The 18,382-nt window shown below is 42.2% G+C and overlaps 1 protein-coding gene across 3 annotated transcripts in view; it reads right to left on the bottom strand.

Moving 5' to 3' along the window:
- Nucleotides 1–18,382, bottom strand: part of LOC125172450 (BEN domain-containing protein 5) — a 1,495,630-nt gene that overhangs the window by 62,759 nt on the left and 1,414,489 nt on the right. The gene's annotated exons all lie outside the window — the stretch shown is intronic.

The following is an 18,382-nucleotide window of genomic DNA, read 5'->3' as shown; positions in this document are numbered from 1 at the left end:
AATTCTTTTATTTAACCTCATTAGATGTTACCACACCTACTCTCCAATAATATATAAATAGTGCATGGAAAAAAAAACAATACACACTATGCTCTGTAATCTGTAAAGATGACTTTGACTGGTCTTTCTCTGCTCTCCACTTATACATATTTATACATTCCCTAGCCTGAAACGGTATTATTTGCTAGTGTTTCCACCAAGGAACTCCCTGAAGGTAGGGAGATGTCTCTAAACAGCCCAGTGCCTGGACATGAAGGATGATACTCAGGCATTGTATGCAGAATGACTGCACAGGCAATCCCAGGGAGATTGCCCTAGACACCAGAATGGACTGGCAAGAATTAGGGAATTTTTTGGCCCATAAATCTTTCATGTTCCTCAAATCTGACTTTCTCTTCCAAGATATCAGCACAGTGTATACCTGATAATCCTTTCTGAGAGTGGCAGAGGCTCCAAGTATGAAAGAGACTTGTCCAACCTGGCATAACTAAGACTAAAAAAGCCCAGGTCTCCTGATCCCTGGTGCAGTTAACTTATCGCCATCAATGGCCAACGCTAGAAACAGTCACGGAAAAATCTGGCCACCTTTCCATCCCTTTTCTAGTGTGTGTTCCTGGGAAAGAAAGTCCACACTTAGAAGAGCTCTCTCTCTTTGGGACACTTTGAAACGAAGTTACCACCAAATGAAAACCATGTTGCTTCTAGAATGTGGGCCTGGTGACTGTCATTTCATTTGCCTCAGAGTTGGAGTGAAAAATTACGTCTTGCCGAGCTCCCAACTCTCTGGGTAGCGTAAGCTGTCTTTTGAGAGATACAAGATGCACTACTCTGTGTGATATTAAACTCATCATTTTCAGCTTTGGAGGTGGAACACACAACGATTCAACAGGAGCCCTATAAAAGTCATCTTCACAATTTTATTTTCTTCAATTGTCTGTCTTTTCCTCTGAGCTTTTGATGAGTTGCAGAGGAAAGGAGGAGGTAGAGAGATGACTTAAGAAATGTGTAAGGAGAGGCTGCAGTTTATATCTCTGAACACCCAAACTGGAGAGGGTCTTAGACACCAGCTGCTTTGACCTTGTCTGGCTCGGCACTGTGTGGGGAGCTTGCTTGTGTAGGGCTGGCCAGCGACTTAGCGAAGGAGTAAGAATTAGAACCTGGTTCTTCTGATAACATTCTAGAGTGGCTTCTACTGCCCTATTCTGACACCTGGCACCTAATGTGATTTTACTTTAAAAAACCAGCAAATACTATTGATTGATTTACATGGTTCAAAAGTCAAAAAGATATGAAAGAATTTATAGGGAGAAACCTCCATATCACCCCTATGAATCTCCAGGCACCTGGTTTCACTCCCCAGAGGCAATTCATGTTAGTAGGTTCTCACATATGCCTTTCAGAGATACTTTATGCACAAACAAGAAAATATCCACCCTCTCCCCGACATTCTCAATACACACACACGGTAACACGCTAAACACACTCTTCAGATCTGCTTCCTTTCTCTTAACATGTCTTGGAGGTATTTTTTCTCAGTACATGAACAATTACTTCATTCTTTTGAAAAGCCCTATATAAACTATTTAGCCAGCCTCCTATTGGCAGGCATTTAAATTATTTCCAACCTTTTCCTGTTACCAACAATGTCTTGGTGGTTCACTCTGTATATACGCTAGCTCGCCTATGTAATTATATGTAAGATAAATTTCAAGAAGCAGAATTTCTGGGCCCCTGTGCATTTGCAGTGCTGATCAACACTGACAGACTGACTCTCTCAGAAGGACCAATTTATACCCCTAGCAAAATATTCAATGTTTCTTTTGCAATTACACTGACAACAAGGGTGGAATGAAACTTTTTGATATTTGTCAATTTGGTGGGTGAAAAATGATATTGAAGATTAGCTTTAATCTGAATTTCTCTTAGTATAATTCTTTTATTACATGGTTAAGTGTCTTTTCATATGTTTATGAACTATTTGCATTTTATTTTCTTTGAATTGTTAATTTTATCTGCCCATTTTGAAAGCTGGATTGTTGGCTTTTATGTGTGGTATAAAAATATTTTTGCTCAGTTTGCCATTGTTCTTTGACTTTACTTCTACTAGTACTTTTTTCCATGCAGAAGTTTTTAAATGCTAATTTAAAAAAATTTTTTTTTTTTAACGTTTATTTATTTTTGAGACAGAGAGAGACAGAGCATGAACGGGGGAGGGTCAGAGAGAGGGAGACACAGAATCTGAAACAGGCTCCAGGCTCTGAGCCGTCAGCACAGAGCCCGACGCAGGGCTTGAACTCACGGACCGAGAGATAGTGACCTGAGCCGAAGTCGGCCGCTTAACCGACTGAGCCACCCAGGCGCCCCTTTAAATGCTAATTTTTTATACAGATTTATCAATCTTTTCTTTTGTGGTTTCTGGATTGAATTCTTTCATTGTTTCTTCTATTATTTTTCTCGTTCTAGTTTTTATAGTTAAAAATTTCATTTCAATTTTGATTTATGTGGACGTAGGCTGTGAGGTAAGATTACACTTTATTGTCCCACACTATTTATGAAATTGTGTATCTTTTCTCCACTGACTTGAAAAGCCATCTTTACCATATACATTTTTTTTTTTTTGTACGTATTTGGGTTTATTTTTGGACTTTTCATTCTGGTCTAATCATTTCTCTATTATAACACAGTTTTAATTATATTAAGTTTATAATGTATCTTATTTCATTTATATGTTTAAGTGTAGTTATCACCTGTCACTATGCAACACTATTACAATACCATTGACTATATTCCTGATGCAGTACCTTTCCTTCTCATTACTTATTCATTCCATAACTGGAAACCTGTATCTCCCACTCCCCTTCACTCATTTTGCTCACCCCCTGCCCCAGGCAACTACCACTAGTTTGTTCTCTATATTCATGGGTCTGTTTCTGGGTTTTTTGTTTGTTTTGATTTTTAGATTCCATATATAAAGTGAAATCATGTGGTATGAGCTCTGACTTATTTCACTCACATAATGCCCTCTAGGTCTACCCGTGTTATCATCTGTTATCACAAATCCCAAGATCTCAAGATCCCATTCCTTTCTATGACTAAGTAATATACCAATTATATATATATATATAGATATATATATATATCTTAAGATATATATATATATCTTAAAAGATATATATCTATATATATCTATATATATATATATCTTAAAACTTTTTTTAATGTTTATTTTTGAGAGAAACAGAGGCAGAATGCGAGTGGGTTAGGGGCAGAGAGAGAGGGAGTCACAGAATATGAAGCAGGCTCCAGGCTCCAAGCTGTCAGCACAGAGACAGACGTGGGGTTGGAACTCACGAGCTTGAGATCATGACCTGAGCTGAAGTCAGACACTCAACCGACTGAGCCACCCAGGTGCCCCTATATATATATATCTTTATCCATTCATTTATTCATGGACACTTGGGCTGCTTCCATACCTTAGCTATTATAAATAATGCTGCAATAAACACAGGGTGTACATATCTTTTCAATTTAGTGTTTTATAATGCATTTTAATATTTGAAAGGCTATTATCACCTCACTATGCTTCTTTTCCCAAATTTTCTTTACTGTCTTGCATATTTTTCTATGTGATCTTTATAATTAGCTTCTTTAGTTTTTTCTCCCCAAACCCTGTCAATATTCTCAATATTTGAGAATACTATTCTCAAAAATATAATCATATAGGATTTTTGTATTACCATAGGAAGAATTGACTTATAAGTTGGAGCCTTCTAATCCAGAATATGTTTTGACTTTCCATTTATTCAAATTTTCTCTTGGGTACAGTAGGAAATTTTCAAAGTTTTTGTTTTTGTTTTCATATAGACCCTGAACATTTATTTTTGATGCCAAGGCAGTTTATATTTTCACTCTCTGCTGTAATTACAATGTTTTCTTCCATTAACTCTTCTAACTGATGGTTCTTTATAAATATAAAGGCTCTTGTTCTCGACATATTAAATTTATATCCGACCCCTCACTAATTCTATTATTATTTGCAGTAATTTGTTGTTTAATTTTTTTGGATTTTCATTTGTTTATTCAACAAATAATCACTGGGTGCCTACTATGTGTCAGACAGTGTTCTAGGCATTGGGGTATGCACCAGGGAATGTGCTGGGTGCTAGGGATAGAGCAATGAACACAACAGAAAGTTCTTGAACTTGAAGAGTTTATATTCTTTGAGGAGAGAAAGGGAATAAACAAATCAATTAATAAATATACAGGATGTCAGGAGGCATTAGGGCCACAGAGACAAGTAAAGTAAAGAAATGGAATAGAGGTCTTGAAAACTAGCAACATGAATGGAGCAGGAGAGGTAGTCTTGAGGCTATCAGTTAGAAGAGTCTTCCAGGTAGAAGGAGAAGTCAATGCAATATGCCACATAATGTGACACGCACTCGGCATGTTTGAAGAACAGCGAGGAGGTGAGGATGCCTGGAAAGAGGGAGTGAAGAAAGGGGACATACTTTCCAGGTTTGTAAACTTATTACTTGCACATAGGAATTCTATCTCATTTCCCCCGTAGTTTTTATGCTTCTAATTTCTTGTTCATGTACTACATTGAGTAGTACTTACAAAACAATGGTAAAAGATTAGTTTCTAAGACCACTTCCCACTCTGAGACTCTAGGGGCTAGAACTGGAGTAAAAAAAAAAAAAAAAAGGAAATTTATCTGAATAGGGGTCTAAATTTGAGGTCTTAGTTTTTTTTCCTCTCCACTGCACATATCCACCACTTTGTTGGGAATACCAAAGACCACAAATACTAATTCCAGCCATGTCCTTATTATGTTCTCTATCTAAACTGGCTTTATGGACTCATGTGGTCCAGTTAGATGGAACATGGAAGGCAGGAGCAGGGTTTCTACACAATCTGTGACTATGGAGAAGTGGAAACTCTTCACTGTGCCTCAATTTCCTTATTTTATTTTTAACTTTTTTAATGTTTATTTATTTTTAAGAGAGAGGCAGAGTTCAAGCGGGGGAGGGGCAGAGAGAGTGGGAGACACAGGATCTGAAGCAGGCTCCAGGCTCTGAGTTGTCAGCACAGAACCCAAAGAGGGGCTTGAACTCATCAACTGTGAGATTTTGACCTGAGCTGAAGTTGGATGCTTAACTGACTGAGCCACCCAGGCGCCCCTCAATTTCCTTGTTTTACAGGTGGTTGTTGGATGAGACAGAGGCGCTATGACTTCCTTAAACTTGTCATGATTTCTTCTTGTCCTCAGTTAAAATAAATCCCTCATTCTTCTTCAAACAGCTGCTTGCTTGGGCCTTCGTATCAGTACTTGTTATTCTATACCTAATCTGGCTGATAAGTATGTCTGTGAGTCTATGAGTACAGGGACCACGTTGGATCCAGGTCTCATCACCTTTACCTATTCCACTACAATAGCTTCTTACCTGGTTCCCTTGCTGTTCAGAGTGATTTTTTTAAAATGCAAATAAATGTCACTTCCCTAGTTAAAACTGTTCTGTATTTTGGGGAAGCCGGGTGACTTAGTAGGTTAAGTATATGACTTTTGATTTCGGCTCAGGTTACATGAAGCCCCGAGCTGGGCTCTGCACTGACAGTATGGAGCCTGCTTGGGATTCTCTCTCTCCCTTGTCTCTGCTCCCTCCCACGCACACACACACACACTCTAAAAATAAATAAATAAACTTAAAAAAAAAAAAAAACTTCTGTATTTCTCTACTGCTCACATGATAGAGTCCAAACCCCTTAATAGATTTTAAAAGGGCCTGTGTGATCCAGTCCCTGTCCCCTGTCTAGTCTCAGCTCTTGACATTTCTGGTCTCACACTGTCCGCACCAGTCCTGTGGAATGACCGGCAGGACCTCGCACTGCTATGCTCATGACTCCGGCTTCACATTTACACACAATAAATATCTCCTTTGCCCGGGATACAGTTTCTCTTTATCTGGCTAACTTTGATACAAGCTTAAAATGTGAGGCAGGAACTGAATGGATGCTCATCAGTCTCATTTCCTTTTCCTGGACCATGGAGGACACTTCCCAGTCTCCTTTGCTATTTGGCTGGGATCAAATGGGATGTCAGCAGTGGTGACAATTGCCACTTCCAGACCTGACCATAACACTCATACACAATCACCCACATTCTCTCTTGTTCTTATGCATGGAAGTTACATGTAAAAACAATGGTGTCATAAGAAGGAAGAAGCCTATGTCCCTGAGTCACCACTGGGAGGAAAGTGGCCAGGAAAGCCTTTTGATCTGCATCAGACTATGATGACATTTCATTGTATTAAGCCACTGAAATTTGGGGATTGCTTATTATAGCAGCTAATATTATTCATCTGACTAGTATAAAATCTCAATTCAGGGGCACATGGGTGGCTCAGTGGGTTAAGCATCTGACTTCAACACAGGTCATGATCTCAACGGATCATGGGTTTGAGCCCTGCATGGGGCTCTGTGCCGACAGCTTAGAGCCTGGAGCCTGCTTTGGATTCTGTGTCTCCTTCTCTCTCTGCCCCTCCCCTACTTGTGTGTGTGCTCTCTCTCTCTCTCTCAAAAATAAATAAACATTCGGGGTGCCTGGGTGGCGCAGTCGGTTAAGCGTCCGACTTCAGCCAGGTCACGATCTCGCGGTCCGGGAGTTCGAGCCCCGCGTCAGGCTCTGGGCTGATGGCTCAGAGCCTGGAGCCTGTTTCCGATCTGTGTCTCCCTCTCTCTCTGCCCCTCCCCCGTTCATGCTCTGTCTCTCTCTGTCCCAAAAATAAATAAACGTTGAAAAAAAAAATTAAAAAAAAATAAATAAACATTAAAAAATAAAAATAAAATCTCAATTCAAATAGCCTATTTTATTCCTCTGGATGAGGTAACAGCCTCCTTTGTGCTCTCATAATTCAAGGTACAGCTCTCTCTCTCTCATGAGAGAGTGGCATACAAATGCTTTGTTTATTCCCATCTCCCATTCAGGGCAGGGACCATACATTGTTGGGTTTTTAAATCCACAGGACTAGAACAAGGCCTGGTGTATGGTAGGTTATCTTTAAAGGGTTGGCAAAGGAATGAATAGAAAATAAAGTGATGGAAGAATGAGTGAATTATATGACCAAACAGGTGTATCTTAAGTTTTTCCCAGCAGTCAAATGAGGTACCTTTCTGTGGCCAAGCCAGAGCACGGGGTGTGTTGCTAATACAGGGTCCTTAATTACAACCTGGGACTGAGATTAGAAGTGAAAGAAAGCATCTCTGTTCTTTCCTTCCAAACTTAAGAACCTTAATTAAAACCAAGTGATGAAGGGCCATCCCCTTGCCAGCAGCCAACAGCTCATCCTGCTATCAGGGGCCTGAAGAGTAAATTAAAATCAGTACCAATAAAATTAAAACTACCTTAGGGCATATTTGCAACATAATTTAGTGTGGGGTTTGCTTCCTCCTAGACACCAGGGAGGAAATGGGTTGTTTCTTCCCCCCTACATTCTGAGCTGCTTCTCTGCTTCTCAAATCTGAGCTTGGTGCCATGCTGTGGTGCTGACTCCTTCACATTTGAACAGCTCTTCAGGGTTTATCACATATTCAGCCCAGCAAAGGAAGGGAAATCGGACCCAGGAAGGGCAGCGGGGTTTCTCTCAGGCTTGGCGAGCAAAAAGGAACTGAAGCTTGGCAGGGATAAGGACAAATGGGAAGGGTGAGCTGCTTTGTTATCCCTTCTCAAGGAGGAGGGGGCTGAAGCTCGGAGAGCAGGGAGCGTAAGTAGCCAGCCCTGCATTATGCAGCAGGAAGTGGCAGAGCAGGGGCCTGGGTCCTTCTGGTTTCCAGACCGTGCTCTGCATCCTGCTGTGCTCTCAGGGGCTTATAGTTTAGCAAGGCAATCACGCTGATCTTAGGAGGGCAAGACTTTCTAAGACTATGCAGTTTCCTTCATCCCTGGGCTGAGGGGCTGGGAGGTCTGCGGACTGATCCTCACAGGCTTAGCCTCTAGAATGGCATTGGGAGGCTGGGTGGAGGGGCAAGCAGCATTCCAGACCTTCCAGACAGCTTCCTCGCTGAGATGTGCCCCAGGGAGCTGTTTCCCCATGGGCCTCAGGCAAAAAAAACCCCCAAATCTATTTATTATCAACGAAAATATTTCCCTGTGGTTTTTAAAGTCAAAGTAGGAAAAAAAAATTCAGCACAATAAATATGAAGCTAAAGGAAAATAAAAAAGGTAAAGCAGATGTTTATGGAAGTCAGGGTACATGTCCTAAGGCAGAAGAATTTTTCAGAAAAACGGAGAACTTTTTCTTTAAAAACAACTGAGCAAATCAAGCAAACAAAACAGTGTCACTGTCCTTTATCATGCATAATCTTGATCTCTGAAGCGGCACATTTAAGGCTTCTCTGCTCAGGTGCACCCTGAATATGGCTGGACAGCACTTCTAGTCACAAAAACAGGATTGGTGAGTCAATGGGGGGCAATAAGAAGAACAGGTGTATAGGACACCTGGAGAGCTAGCCTAGGGCATGGGGGATGGGCTCCAGTACTTCCTTTCCTGCCTTTCTCCATCTTCTGCTCCCGCCCTACCTGCAACTTCCCCAGCACACATTCTCTTACTCCATGCTTCTGTGCCTGCCATTCCTGCAGGTGGGAATGCCTGTCCCTCCCATCCCTTTCCCCCTGATGGTAACAGCTTGCTCATCTTTCACCACTAGGCCCAATGGCTCTTTGTCCAAGAGGTCTTCTTTGACCCTCTCAGGGACAGCAGTTCTCTTTTCTGGACTCCCATAGATTTTAAAAATATCCCTGTGATAAAGTATTTGTCATCCAGTTTATTCATTCATTCATTTATTCATTTGACAAATATTTGCTGTGAACTTACTGTTTCTAGAACCCCGAGTTGAACAAAACAGACAAGGTTCCTGACTTCGAGGAGCTAATGGGGATGAACACCGTGAACAGCAACTAAACAAGGTGATCCCAGATTTGTAATACACGCTCGGAATGCACTAAGGGGAGCCGCAGGATGGCGAGTAACCGAGTGGATGGGGACCGGGTCTACTTTAGTTGGTGTGATCAGGAAAGACCTCTGACATGTGAGCTGAGCCTTGAAGGATGATAAGAATGAGCTGTTCAATGAGGCTGGTGGGAGAATTCTGGGCAAAAAGGACCTGCAAGCAAGGACGAGTGTGGCACTTCCAAAGACCAGAGGGATGGCTCACGGAGGGATTGTGATGAACACTGAAGGTGTGCCTGGGGAGGTTCATAGGGTGCAGCTCACTCAGAGCTTTGTAGACTGGGGTCAGAGTTTGGGGCTTGTCCTATGTACAATGAAAAGCCATTTTCACAGGGAATGTTTAACAGGGATTCCCTTGCCTGTAGTGCAGATAATGGATTTTAGGGACCTGTGTGGAAGCTTTTGAACAGCTCCCTCTAGAAACCATAGGAGCTTAAATGAGAGTGTGCTGTTGGTGATGAAAAGAGAAGGGAATATTTGATCAATCTGTTGGCCTCACCTCTGTAGGACCTGTGCATGCATTGTATGCAGGAGAATCAAAGACAGATATAGGGTTTGTGACTTGAGCAACCGAGAGATGGAGAAGACTGGGACAGGGACCAGCTGGGCTGGTTGTCAGAGATATCTCTGCTGTTTGAAGCGGCTGGTGGACACCAGACTGGGCGTGTCAAGTAGGCAGTTACACATAAGACCCTGGGGCCCTGGAGAGAGGGCTGTCCTAGAGGTATGAACATAGGCCTGATTAGCACAGCAGTGTCTCTGGGGCCCCTTAAGCTGAGAATTTACGTAGATGATGAAGTGAAGGAGACTATGGAGTAGCAGGGAAATAGGAGAGAACATGGACAGTGTGGTTTCAAGAAAACCAAGAGCAAAAAAAAAATGGTTTTAAGAAGGAGGGAGTAGTTTGTGAAGAACCCACTAAGGTCTAGGACTATGCCTGGTTCACTCCTGTATCCCCAGGGTATATTGTAGGGCCTACCACACAGTAGGTACTCAGGGGACATTTGCTGAGTGACTAAGTGCATCATGAATGAATGAATCCAGGTATCCTGGCCTCAGAGAAAGGGGCAGAGGAAGAGGTATGGTATTAGGAGTTTTAGGGCCTAGATTCTAACTCAAGGAGGTATGAAAGGAAGATAGTAATAACAACATAGCGCTTACCACCACCCGTTTACTCCTGCCACAACCCCCTCAGATAGAAACATCATTTACAAATGAGGAAACTGATGAATAGCAAAGTTGAGGTAACCTGCAAAAGAACCCCCAGGTTACACAGTGGGAACTGGCAGAACCCAAGCTGACTGGCTCTGTGGTCCATGTTCTTAACCATGACATCAAAAGCAACTGACATTTATTGAGTGCTTCCTATGTGTGGCCTTGTAGCAATTCTGGTAACAATCCTATGAGTTAAGTACTGTTATAATCTCAGGAAGAAAACAAAGCAAAAAGTTTGCAAGTGGCAGGGTTGAGATTCAAACTCAAGTCTTTCTGACCCTAGGGCTAAGCTCTTCATCTCTAAGCTACTTATAAAGGCCCGGCCTCTCCATCTGAGGCCTCTTTCAGGACAAAGGAAATTTGTGAGTCATGCATGCGTGTAGGGAAAAATCACCAGTAGCAGCAAGATGAGGAATAAAAACATTTTCCTACTTCCAATTTGTCTCTTACAATCCTACCCTCCTTAGAAGTGAAAAGTAGGATCTGCATGTAAATAGAGCCATTTCTGCATCTCCTCCTTCTAATAACCTAGGAGGAAGCTTTCCTCTTTTTCTACCTCCTCCTTCACCTTTGCCCTAAAAAAGGGAGAGAGACCAGAGGCTCAGCACAGATGGTCTGGGTTCATAACAGATCTTCCCAGGGCAAAAAAGTCCTGGTCTGTCTCCTACTCTCCATAGCAGTGATGGGTGAACCCAACGTTGACCGTCACAATGATGATGATGACAGAAGAAGTGTAGTCATGGAGTAGGGTGGTTTGGGGTTCTGTAGACTTGGCTTTAAGTGTCAGCTTAGCCATGGGTGAGCTTTAGGACCTGTAGAAGTTACTTTCCCTCTCTGAGCCTCAGTTTCCTTGACTAAAAAGTGAGGATAATAATTCCAACCTCAAAGGATTATTATGAAGTTAAATGAAGTACCTGGTTTTGTGCCTAGCAAAATGTCTGGCAGTTTATACACTTTCAATACATATTTTTCAATTATACAGTGATAGATACTATAAGGAGGTGCTGTGCATGGCACCACAGATATGGACCTCCTTGAGCTCAAAACCCTGCAAGGAGGATGAACATTTTAAAACTGTGTATACAATGGAAGATTTGAAGAGACATACAGGAGTTATAGGAACACAGAGCTGAGCGGTGGTTGGGGACCCAGTTTACATAAATGTAAATTTCTTCCCTGTTCAATGGGATATCTATTGACGATAACCATTGTCTTACACATTTGTAGAGTTTATAAACCATTCTCACACCAATTAGCTCATGTGATTCTCTCAACAATCCACTGAAGTAAATGGGAGCTTGGTTTCTCAGAGAATCTCAGAGCCAGGCTTCTCAAGATCTCATAGCAAAAAAGGAACTCAACTGGATTCTAAGTTACATCTCACTGCATCCAAAGCCTTTGCTTGCTCCTTACCCTTGGGGTCACCCCAGGTGCTCACACCTACATCAAGAGTGGACACAGATACAAGTGGAAAAGCCAGACCTCCCTGCAGAAAGCCTCAGTCTGAGCAGAAAGACAAACTAAGAAGAGAATGGAGATATAATATGTAAGCTTGTGAGAGCCGAGGGACATTTTAATTTCATAATTAAAAGTTAATGTTGCTTCATTATAAATCAAAGGCTGATGAAACTAGGGCACCCCCAGGAACATGTTAGGAACTCAATAAATATGTGTGGCCTGAATGCTTGGAGACATCTCCTGTAGGAGGTTGTTAGCTGATCCAGGGAGATAAAAATATATGTCTAATCACTGAGCTGGGGTTTGGGAAGTCCTCAGTAAATCTTAATTCTTTTCTTCCCAGGAAACTCATCTTGGCTCTCCTACTAACCTGCTCTGTGACCCTAGAGAAGTTTCTTTCCCTCTCTTCAATTCATTCATCCCTCTTCTTATTTCATTTAGAGAATGGATTTGGTGACTTTTTGTGGCCCATTATACCCTAAGAGTCATATCTTTCAATTGTCTGATCTTTCTGCTTTGCACTGTTTTTTTGTTTTTTGTTTTCCTCTCCTTCCTTTGGCCTCTGAGCACATATTCTGTCAGTTTTCCACCTTATCTGCTTCAAGACCTGAGTCCATGGTCCTTTTCCTTGGCATGGCCGTGTGGTGAGAGCCTACTGTAAGACTGAAGTTCAATTATTTCCCCCATTAAAATGAAGTCTTCCCCTTTGGCAGGGTAGGCATTGCTGTTATTCAAAGAAGTGTTCAGGGGTTCCAGCATTCCTGCTGTAACTATGTACTTTATCTTGGAGAAAAATAAAGTGGTTCCTGGCTGCTTATTCAGTGTGGGTGGCTGAGGATGGGGTGGTGGGGAGAAAGGTGCAGACAGAGATCCTGTATTTGTTCCTCTGTTCCTTCTCCCCCTCTCTCATCTTGCCCCTCTTTCTTCTCTCTTTTCATCCCTTCTCTCCTCTGGTCCCCCCTTCCCACCTCTTCCTTTCCATAGTGTGGTTGGGGGGAAGACAGGCAAGGGGACAAGTACATCAGCCTTTCTTTCAGGGACTCAGAGAGATGTATGTGGAGACTGGGTGAAGATACAGCTGAAGGAACCATCAACTTATTGGGTGGTCAGGAAAGACTGTGCAGAGGAGGTGGCTGTTGAGCAAGGTATTGAAACACAAGAAGGTGTTCACCAAGTGGATGAAAAGGAAAAGAGCCCCCGATGGGAAGAAAGACATTTTAGACAAAGGGAGCTATGTGAGCAAAACTCACAGGACCCAAACCACTCGGCCCACTAAGGGACATATAACGTGTTTGGCATGATGGAAGAGTATGATGAAGAGGCTTCCTTGGACTCATCATGGAAGGCCTTGTAAGCCACTAAGGACTTTTCCTATAAAGTAGAAAATATAGAGAAGTATTTTATGAAAGTACAACTTGATTATGTTTGCACTGCATTCTAGGAAGATTTTTCCGGAGGCTTTGTTGAGGAAGAATAAGAGGTTATAAGACTCAAAAGCATGTGAAATAGTTAGGACATTTCTGTTATAGTCCAAGTGGGAACTGACTGAAAAATAATAAGCTTCTGAATTCAAGCAGGGGCAGGGAGGGAGAGAAGAAGGGTACGTATTTGAAACCTATGGTAAAATAAGACTGACAATGCTGGACATGGGACCTAAATTCAGACAGAAACCTAAATTCAGGTTTCTGGCTTGGGTGGCTGAGTGGAAGGTGGGGCCATTCCCTGAGACTGGTGCTGCCATCATCTTTTGGTGTGATGGAGGTTTGCCTCCTAGGTACTTGTCTGCAGTTGGAGGAAGATGCTGTCAGAAGGTCTATGGTCTTGGATTATGACATTTTGATACAAATGAATTGATTTTTCCCTAAGCATGGCTATTTGAGCAAAAGAAACATATTTCTCCATGTAATCTATGTGTTGCCTATAAAACTGGAGCTCCTTATCAATACAGTTAAACATAAGCATTGTGCATTTTCATCAGATATAAAATCAGAACAAGAGTTTTTAAAAAAACCAAACACCTAAATACACATATTCAAACACTTGGGTGCCCCAAATGGGATGAGAGCAGGGGTGTTCTCAAGCCATTCCTTTGCTACAGGTTTTCATTCCCTCTGAACAGAAGATTTTGGTTGTTACGGACCACATCACTCAGCCAGAGAGCAGCAAGGAGGGAGGGGGCAGTTTGAGAGTCAAGCAATGGTTGGACAAGGAGGTGTGGGGACAAACCAGGCTTTATCTCCTGGTTTGAAGGAAAATGCCAGAACAGGGCAGGCTCCTTCACCCACATCTATATCCACATGAAAAGCCTTGATTAAAATCACATAGAATTAGTTTATGGCTTCTCTGGTTCTTGAATGGTCTGGAGTTTTGCTGGGTGGATCCTTTCCTTTGACACATGAAATACTATACAAGTGACACAACTTGTTTACAGTCATTGGCTCATTTTGTCTCATTGTCTCATTTCCATTTTACAGATGAACACACTGCTCGAGATTACACAGCGAGGAAGCAGCAGAGCCAAGGATAAAACCCATATCTTTTGGCCACAGTACAAGTTACTCTGCTATATCATTATGCTTTGATCCTCTAATTTTAGGGTCTTAGGGGAGCCCAAAGTGTGAATTAACACAAGGCATGGGAGGTATCTGGGTGTATGAGTATCCAAACCTCAATGACCTGCCTCCACCTCCAACCTCATTTCCTGCCATCTGCTAACAGGAATCCAATGCTTTCACCATGCCGAACTGACAGCTTCCAGACATGCTCTTCTGTGCCTTCCAATGTTTCCTTATGTTGTTCCTCCAGCTGAGAAGGCCTTGCTCTACCTAGCCATTCTCCAGGGCCCAGTACAAGCTTCTCTTTTGCTGTAGAGACTTCCTTAACCCATCTGGATATGTTTGACCATGCCCTCTTTCATTGACATCTCACTCAGCCCTACATTTTTATTATACTCATCTCATGATGTCATTCTTATGGTGGTGGCACCTATATCGTCCACTGGGCCAGGTAGTGGTCAAGACCGGAAATCTCTGTGCTTCTAACCCCTAGCACAGTGCCTGGCACATAGTAAGTGCTGAGGAAATCCTTGATGAATGAGTAGATGGTTGAGTTAACGATGGAGAAGAAAACATTCCTGAGCAGAGACCACCCCCACCCTTGATCTTCTGGGAGAACTGCCTTTGTAGAATAGGGAACAAAAAGGGCAGGCATCAAAGGGATACAATGGGTAAAACATTCTTTCCTGTTCTCTCTGGTTCCTTCCTTTTTATTTTTCTTCTTGCTATTGGAACAAAAATGAAGAGTACATCATAAGCAAAGCTGTATTTTCTGTTTATTGCCACCAGGTTAATAACAGTAATGGTGCAGGAAGAAAATGAGGTGTTATGTAAAATTCTGCATTGCAGATTTTGCTGCTGATGTAAAGAACTCAATAAAGTGTAACACTTTAATCATAGAGATAAAAATCACACAGCAGCTTTCCCACAGGCTCCAGGAGCCCAAGACAAAATAGTTGTGGGGAAATGAGAGATGAGAGAAGAATATTATCAGCCATCGGAAAAATTGTGTTTGGGCTTTTGTGTGTGTGTGTTTTTCCTTCATCTCTAAAAAATGGAATAAGATTTTTCTATCTTCTTCTAAGACATCTTGTATGAATTTCTGTATTCTCTGGAGGCCATACTCAGATTTCTGGGGGAAGATTTGCTCATTCTTTGTAAAAATTGATTTGTTTAGGGAGAACTGAATTCCTGCCTTTTAGGTGATTCTGTGGCCTTTAAGAAAACAGGGGCTGTCTCTAAAAAATGAAAGCAGGATTGGGATGGAGGCAAGAAGGTTGGTGATAGTAAAATCTCTATTTTTACGATGGTCTTGCAATGCAGAGAAAAGATCATAGCAGTGGACAGAAGCTCTTGTTAGGGAACTTCGCCAAACTTCCAAAATGACCTTCTTGCCTCTGTGCCCCAGTTTTATCCTTCTTCAAACAAGGACTCTCACTAGATGCAAAGAACACTCTAAAGGTTGTTCCAGCTCTGATGCTTAACTATCTGTGAGGCTCTGGGCAAGGAGGCCACCAGCTTGGCTTACTGACATTGGCTATTGTGGTTCTGAACTCCTGAGTAGCCACCCAGCTGACCTGTTTGCACTCCAACACCTCCTTCCCTCCCTTAGCACCCAGATCCACTCTCCATCCTGTAGCCAGAATGATCAATTTATAATGAGAGAAAATGATACATACACCTTGGAGTGAGACTGGGGTAAGTGCCAATAGGAAGCCCGTCAGGCAGGAGCATGCCTAGAGAGTTCACTGAAGAACAAGCTAGCCAGTGTCCCTGGAGAAGAGTGAGTAGAGTCATGGGAGACATGTAGACAGATAATGGAGGGCCAGATCAAATGGGTCTCACAGGCCATTGAAAGGGTTTCACTGCCCCATGTGCAATCCCTGAGTGCCCTCGGAGACAAAGGGGGTGTAGCTGATGTCTGCATACAGGAGACACTGCTATGAGGCAGCATGAGCAGAGGTCATAAAAAAAGAAGGGTTTTGGAATTTGAGATCTAGGCTCAAACCCTGAACTGGCTGTGTGACATTGAAGGAGTCTCTTCATTTCTCCAAGTCTCAGTTTCCCTTGTCGGCAAACAGGAGGTAATGATAAGACCACTTCCCTCACAGGGCTGACCTGGGTTAAATGAGTTAGTGTGTGTCCAAGTGCCTGAAACGCCGTAGGTGCTCAGTAATTTTTTCTCATCCCATCGTAATTACTTCAAACCACAAACAATATTCTATTTGATTGTTTGATTGTTTGATTGATTGATTGTTTGATACTACAAACAATATTGCAGGGCCACACTGTCCAATATAGCAGTCACATGTGACTATTTAAATTTACAATAATTTAAATTAACTTAATAAGAAGTCAGTTTCTCAGTTGCACTAGTCATACTACAAATGCTCAATGGCCACATGTCGCCAGTAGCTAGTGTCAATGGACAGTGCAGAAGAACATGGCCATCATTACAGAAAAAATGCTATAATCTTAGCAGTCATAAGTGGTACATTAGAATTTAAAATATGTATCCATATACAACTACACTTGCACAAGCACGTCTGATTTCATACACACAAAACACACACACACACAAAACCACAAACGCAGGGTGTGTAGGTTAGCAACAATATGTTTCATCACTAAGGAAAAATAAATCTGACTCTTGTCATGAGCCAATTTAATGAGCATACAAGAGGTCAGGTACTGCGCTAAACACTCTGGACATCATATCACTACATCCTTACAACAACCCTAATAGGAAAGATTATCCTGATCTTGTTGATTCTGACATTGACGCCCAGACTGCCTGCGTAACGTGATTATAGTCACAGAGCCTCTAAGCAGCAGAGCAGGACTTGCTCCCTGTGCCACAATACTTCTTCTTAGAGGACATTTCAGAGACAAAGGGCTTGCAGAGCAAAGTCACCACTCACTCTTTACAGTCTTTGTTAAAGATGAGGATGTTTGGAATTGCCTGAGGACTATCTGGGGACTAGCTGGTGATGAGTCACAGAAACTGTAAAATTCAATGAAATAAGTTCCTTAAGGTTTTCAACCTAGCTTTCTTGGCTTATGGAAAGTGGCAGTGTCCGATCCATGTAGGATCAGCTCAAATCTTCAGGAGAGTCCTGGAAGTCAAATGACTGGGTAAAGAATACACCCTCCAAGTCATCTAGAGCAGTGGTCTCTTTGCAGCTCATTCTTCTCTCTTCATAGACAAGGGCTCTCTAACACTTCATGGTGAAAGGTGGTCCACAATAGGGGTGGGAGTCACAAATGAGAGCCAACATGACCTAGATGGTTCTGAATCAGTGACTATCTGTGAATACATATGTAAGCACAACTAGAGAGCCAAAACAACCAGCGATCCAGAGAGAGAGATAAGGATGGATGGATGGATGGGTGGATGGATGGATGGATGAACAGGCAACTAGACAGATAGATAGGCAGCAAGTTAGAAACATAGAACAAAGCTTCTATTTTAGCTTTTTGTGTGCTTCTACTACACTCTGATCCCCTAGAAGGATGGTATTGTTTCTGATTTATTGTAAACTCCCCCTCTCACCAGATATACAAAAAGGTGCCCAGCCTAGACTGGATACTCAATGAATGTTTGTTCAAAAATAAATAAGTAAACAAACAAACAAACAAACAAACAAACAAAATGTAACACCTGAGAGAGACATAGCTAGATAACAATAATCCTTCACGTTTGTATGGTACTTTGTAATATAACGTGCAGTATCAGCCTTAATCCCCAATCTAACTTTTTGAGGCTGTCATTATGATCCTCATTTTATTGATGAACGATGCTTGTCTCAGAGTGGTGAGGTGTCTTGCCTAGAGCTTCCACAGAGAAGCTGAGGACCTGGATAAACAGGCAGGTCAGATAGAGGTAGAGAATGATAATGGGATATAGGCAAACAGAGACAAGACAGACCAGAGGAGACCAAGGCATGGAGAAATGATGGAGACAAATGGAGGTGGATGGACAGATGCTGAGAGTACCTCCAAGCTCTCTCTTCCACTCAGCCTCTTCACATGGCTGGAGACAACTTTCCTAAGCACAAGTGTGACCCTGTCCTGTACCCACTCTATAAAGCTTTGTTACTTCTCCCAAAGACTTCAGGATAATGCTCTACCATGAAGAGCCTTCTTGAC

This window comes from Prionailurus viverrinus, chromosome C1 (genome assembly GCF_022837055.1).
Source record: "Prionailurus viverrinus isolate Anna chromosome C1, UM_Priviv_1.0, whole genome shotgun sequence".
In the NCBI taxonomy this organism is placed as follows: domain Eukaryota; kingdom Metazoa; phylum Chordata; class Mammalia; order Carnivora; family Felidae; genus Prionailurus; species Prionailurus viverrinus.
This window is presented reverse-complemented; position numbering and strand designations above follow the sequence as displayed.